The sequence below is a fragment of the Indicator indicator genome, chromosome 16 (assembly GCF_027791375.1).
Source record: "Indicator indicator isolate 239-I01 chromosome 16, UM_Iind_1.1, whole genome shotgun sequence".
In the NCBI taxonomy this organism is placed as follows: domain Eukaryota; kingdom Metazoa; phylum Chordata; class Aves; order Piciformes; family Indicatoridae; genus Indicator; species Indicator indicator.
The window spans coordinates 5,796,548-5,803,170 of NC_072025.1; positions in this window are offsets into that span (position 1 = coordinate 5,796,548).

The following is a 6,623-nucleotide window of genomic DNA, read 5'->3' on the forward strand; positions in this document are numbered from 1 at the left end:
ACAGAATGTTTTGGGTTGGATGGGACCTCTAAAGATCATCTAACTCAATTTCTGATTTTTTTTCCCCCCCCTTCACCTTTTCCTTGCCCCTTTGATTAATTCAGATCTGTTCTGGATGAGTTGGAGATACTGTGTAAGTCACAATGCCAAGCTCTCTCATCAACAGATTTGTAAATACTTCACTAAGAGTTTCAGTGTCTTTGTTTCTTATTTTCTGTGTTGGGAGGCCAAGGCACTGACACATGACATGACATCACTGAAGTTAAGGAAACCAAGCACACAAGACATCCCCCCATCTCCTGGGCCTTGTTCATGTCCTCTCCCCATCAGACTATCATTGCCCTATACTATTTAAACCCAATGACTGCAGTCTTTTTTTTTTTTTTTGAAGGTTTCTTTTGTCCAATCTTCATAATCTTCTCTTTTTCTTTCTTGCAGCCTTGTTCCTCAGACAATTTTAAATCCATTTGTATATTATTCCAATTGTTTATTAAAGCTGAATCAAAAAAAGTTTTCATTAAATGACACTGTATATCTATCTATCTATCTATATATCTATATCTCCACCCTGATTTCACATTTGAAGATTATAAGTCATGGTGGGGTGTTTTTTTATGACAGCACAGTTTTGGCCCTCAGGTTCTTAAATGAGCAATGTCACTTTATAGCTTTTAATTTATGTGTTTTGAGTGTTCCAACCTGACATATTTTGAGCATAAGACATACAATGAGTGCTCGACCTAAAAATGTAGATTCATTGCTGTGACTCAGAGAAACAGAATTACCATATCCGAAATTCTTGGTAATCTGTCTTTCCTAGGGCACCTACAGTTTTTACTGTCTGCTCATACTGACTTCTCCCTTTTGGCCAGCTTGAGCAGTCAGCTCCTCGGAGCAGCAGAGATTTTCATTATATTAATGATTAGAGATTATATGATGGGTGGAGACATGGGCAACAAACATATCAGAAGTCTTTTCAAACGATCTTTAGATTTCTAGCTGTTTGTTGTTCTTGCAAAACATCTTTCTTTGTTGTGAATGCACAGACTTCCCGGAAGCTTCATCCCTTGCTACTCCTCAGGGAAAATCTTCTTCCTTTGTCTACTATTTTTGAAAGCTATTCAAGATGCTGCTTTATGTATTTTGTGTACAACTTCTTGGAGAGAAGTTAGGAGATTATTTACCTGGATGCAAACTAAGACCTTAATCACTCCTACTTCTTTTGGCCTTGTAGACATACATTTTACAGTTGCCATCTTTTGAGAAATAATATTGCTCTAAAGCTCAAGATCTGAATTATGCTCACCGTGCTGAATGCATCAAGATTTTAGACAGTTGAAAGGACAGTTAGTTTTATTAGTTTTGACCTGCCTTCAGAGTAGAGCAATTTTGACAGTGGATATTTTTTAAGGTAGCCCTGGTGATTTAGAAGGAATCAAAGTTAGACGTGGGAAGTGGGTGGGAGTTGTAGGACAAAAGGTCATAATGCAGCTAAAGGAGAAGGATGAAAAGGGAGGATCATGGTGGGAATTGCTCCATATTACTTTCCAGGGAAAGGTTACATCTATATGGAAGCTGTCTCATGAAAGTGTCAGGGAAAGAGTGAAAGAGAAGAGAAAAGTAGGCATTCAAAGGGCCAGGAAAGACTCCCAGTTTGAGACTTGGAGAAGAGGATACTGTTCACATACTAAAGTGAGACGTTAGCAGGAAGGTGGAAGGAACACAAAAAGCCTATGGAAAGAGCTGGAAGCATATTTTTGTTTAGCCTGCTTTTCCAGTTTAAGCTAGCAGGGATAGGATTCGGCTTTGGATAGAAGACTAGAATCCCAGGAGCTTGTCTGAAACAGCTGGAGGAAATGTGGAGGAAGTTAAAAAGATATACAAAATGGTATCTGTTAACATCTTGTTTTCAGAGATCAGTTTTGGGCCTGTAGAGGTCTGGATAGAATATCTGTTTAAATGTGAGAATTTGTTTAAATGTGACAATTTGTTGAATGATAAAATCTCTCCATGCACAGCTCTACTTTGTCATGGTAGCTATAGTCCTGCCAGGTGATTTCAGTCATAGAGTTCTCTAGCTTTTAATCAGAGTTAGAATTAAAACTTTTGTGTGTGATACTCCACAGAGCAGAGAACCAATCCTAAGATTTTTTTGACGTTTGAAGAATAATAGGTTTGGTTAGATTTGAATAAGCATAAAGATGTTATTTCCTCAAACAGCTTTGTTCATGGTGGCTGTAATAAAAGTGGTTTGCCCTTTAAATCCATTTTAGATCCCAATTCAGATATTGAAATTAATTTATCACAATATTCCCACACCTCATATTATCTTTATGTGAGCATGCTGGTGAGAAACATTTACTGGAAAGAGTATTTGCAGAGAGAAAATTTTAGATTCATATAGATTCATTCCCAAGTACACGTGGGAACCAGCTGCTGGATCTTTGTGAAGAGCAGCACCAAAAGCACTAACCAGTGATTGTGTCATGAGAACAAAACCTGTGATTTACCTGAGAGCTGGAAATCAAAGTAACTATACTGAGTAGGGAATTTCTGTTATTAACACTTCACAATTCATATCCTAACTTCTTATTCCCTAAAAATAGTATTAAATTTGTTTTAAGAATGAAGGAACTGATAGAAACAGCCAGCAGCTATTTTGCCACAAGGGGCTGATACCATCACATTATTTTCTCAGTTCCAACTACTTTGTTTAGACAGCTACCACATAGACTTGTTCCTCAGAAAAAAAAACCCAACAAGAGGCATATCAAGCAGAACGAGTAAAATCACAGAAGGGCATTCCTTTGTCTTTTTTTTATGAAGAGAGAAACTATTCTCACTTGAATCAAATCTTCAGTTTTGGCCTCAAGTCAGTATTATCTTCTCTCAGTGTTTTTCCTAAGCAAACCCCTGAGTGCCTGCTAAACCCAGACTGCCTGTGCCAACATCTGATTCAGGACTGCTACTGTCCCTTAGTGTCTTGGGGCATAGGATGGGCTGTGCCTGGGATGGTGCCTAGGTCAGTCTGCATGCGTCACTTAGCTTCCTGCTCTTTCTCATCATAAGTAGAATCAGAAATTATTTTACCAGCTCTCAATTTTATAATTTTGTTTGCATTTTTGCAAAATGAAGATAGTCCTTTCGCTTATTCACACTGCTGTACCACATGACTCATGTCAGATTTCCTGGAGAGGTATTTATTTGCTTAACTCTAGTATTTAATGATAGATGTTCCAGTTCCAACTTTTTTTCTGTGAGATTGTGCTCTGTAAACACTTCCTTTGTTGCAAGTGAGAGAAATGTCTGGCGTATGTCACTCTAAAGCCTTTGGTATCTGCCATTTTCTTGTAAAGTTTCAGGTAGATGTTAGTTAAGTGAATGTTGGAAGGAGACTGCTTCTGCTTCTTAAAGAAGAAACGCTGACAGTGGAGAGAAAGGCTTCTCTGAAGCCCAGTGTGTGTGCCCCTTACACAACCAAAGCCAGAGGTAGCAGGGAAGCCTGGCTTCATTAGGTCTTGCAGTCCTCAGTGGAAAAGCAGAATCTCTCACCAAGCAGGGCAACCTTTGTGACTAAGACGACTCTTTCTCTGAAACTAACTGACAACCACTTCAGATTGCCCCAGGTCTGTACCTTATTTTACTTACCCCTATACTCTGAAGTGTTTTGAGGAGTATTTTTCAATCTTTTTGGGAATTGTGGGGAGTTTGATGCAAAGACACTGCATTTTTCCATGTTCTAACACCTGGTGAAACAAGGATGGAAGTACAGGCTTTCAAAGCAATTTTGGAAAATGTGTAAGTGAAGAGCTAGCATGCTGACCCACAGATAATGTTTGGTAGAAATGGCTGGTGCAACATGCTTTGAAAATCTTTTGCCTGCATGAATAGTACTTTTTGCAAAACTATGTAGAGTTTAATAACCTGTAGGATTTCCTGTCTCAAACTGCAAGCCTTAATAGCCTATTTAAAAGCCTTAAAACTTCTTAATTCATTCTCTTCACTCTATGCACAGTAAATCCTGAACAGTATGTTGAATGCTACATAGAAAGGTATTGAGGGCAAAGGAAAGTTCCTATGCAGATTCTTCCACTGTGACCTTCAGAGCATGGACACACTATAGATTCACTCTGTCCACAGAAGGAATAGTTCCCCACTGGGGAACTGTTGTTCAGACAGAGAGTGGGGCCATGTCCTATAAGGTCTACCAAGGTGAAAAAGGCATTTCCCTGTGGAACAGACAGAATAAAAGGCTCTGACATATTTTATAGATTACTTCCCTTAATTTTTCCAATTAAGTAGTACAGAAATTGTCCATATTAACTTAAGATATAGAGAAAACTTTTATATGCTGGTATGTTATAACGGGAGTAGAAAAACCTTTCAGGTAGTTTTCAGGGTGAAAACAAATTTCCGGGGCACAAACCCCAGTTATTAAATGGCATGAAATGTCTCTTCTTTTGGTTCCCCCTATGGAACAATCAAGTATGTAAATACCTATCTGCTGTTATAACTCCCTCAGGAGCAGATAAATCAGGTCAATGTTGACTTCTTTAGTAAAACATTATCATTATTTGACAGATGAGAAACTGAGGTACATAAGATCTCCTGGGTCTCCCTGCAGTTCCTCATGCATTACATCATGCTGAGTGTCTTCTACAAACGTTGATATTTGCAGAATGGAAGCCTTCTCTAATTAAAACTTTTCCTCCTCTCCTACACACAGGAAAACTACAACTGCCAATGGGGCTACAGGAATGGGAATTGTGAATTGCTCAGTGCAGTGAATTTGCATAATTTGGGTTTTTCATTCCATTTCAATATCTGAGTTCCATTATCTGAGCTGACTTGGGGTTGAATGCCTCAAGCATTTCATGCACCCGAAAGCAACATAAAGGCCATAGTTGTGATCCTTAGGGAAATAAAAGCAACATACTTTCTGCAGAAGGATCACAAGTTTCTCTGCAAACCAAGGAGATGCTTGTGACTTGACAAAAGGGAGAGGTATGGGATAAAAATCTGTTGAACTCAGGGTCATGATTCATTCGTACGCTTCCCAGCGGCTGAAATAGCACACAAACCAACTGAACCAGAGCTCCAGCTGCAGAGCAGGGAAGGGCCAAGGGACATTCCCTTTCTCTTCACTGTTGTAAATGAGGTTTCTGTCCCTCTAACTCTGCTTTCTTGGTTCTCCCAGAGAATTCTCAAGACCTAGGTACATATTCTGTTGTGTCAGAGAGAGAAGCAGCAAGCAATCTCTAAAGGAAAATACATAAAAAAAACTTTACAGGCATCACAACAGCTTTGCAAACAGAATGGTATAAAGCGTACCAGGCTGACATGTCAGCACCTCCCCAGAGGAAACACTAAGAAAGAATTCTACATGGAGCATTTTTATATCTGAAGGAATAATGTGGGATAGAAATGGGAACCATGTTTTTAAGCAGGCAATTTTCATGAAACTTAAAAATATAAGTTTCAAAGAAAACTCAAGTAAAGCCACAGTCAAAGTGATTCCCTCTCTTTTATTGAGTAAAATGAGGAGAGTGAACCTTCTGCTAAGGCAGCATTTACTGGCATTGCTGGGGATCAGGCAGCCCAGAGGAGATCAGGCAGCTCTGATGAGAAGGGAAAAGTTGGTGAGGAAATGGTTAGACATATTTTGTGGACATGAAGCATGAATGTGCCTTTGTAGCCAGACAACAGGGAAAATAGCACCTTGGGATGGAAATACACAAGTTAAGTGCTTTCTGGTGCCCTAAGTGCACAGGAGCATGAGACTAGGAGGTTAGTAAACGGGCATGGGGCACTTAAAGTTGTGTGTTATCCCCACAATCTTACATGATGTTCCCTAAACATACACCTGTTCATATCTATTTGAAATATCCCAAATCAGGCATCTTTTGCAGGAGAAAGGAGGTAGCCTTCAGGCTCCACAAATGCAGGACAGACCTCATGGTATCACTGCAATGCGCAAGAGCACAGACAAATTTAGAAGGGGCAAAGAAGCTTCTGTTCCCCATGAGATACCCATGCACAGCACTGCTGCACCTCTGCAGCTCCGTGAGTGCACAGCCCAGACCCAGTTAAATGTTGTGAGTTTCCAGGACAGAAGAGAAGCTGCAGTACTATGCAGAAGACTGTCTGCTGCAACCTCCTCACTGCAATGCAATACAGCAGGCATGGGCTGCGTCCCTGCTTTGTCATCTAGTTCAAGAAGCAGCAATATTCCTCTGCCCCCATCCCATGTTATTGCAACAGCCTCATCTGTGCAGTTCTACAAGGAAGCATATAATGAACATGTTTTCTGAAAGTTACACAAATTAGGTAAATTTTACAAAATATCTAGATCATACATTTATGCTGGCTCAGTTAATTTTACTGAAGGTTCAGGGACGTGTACCCATGTGAGGTGACATCCACAGCAAGCTCCTTTATGCCTCTGTGAGTAGAAAATACATTTGTGTGGGCTAGTGAACCAGGATGAAGTAATTTTCTAATACTCCTGCCAGCAAAATAGGTGTTTCTTCCTTGTGCCATGTTATTCTTACGTTTGTCCCTGCTGCTAAGAAAAAACATAGAATCATAGAACCACAGAATCAATCAGGTTGGATTGATCATCC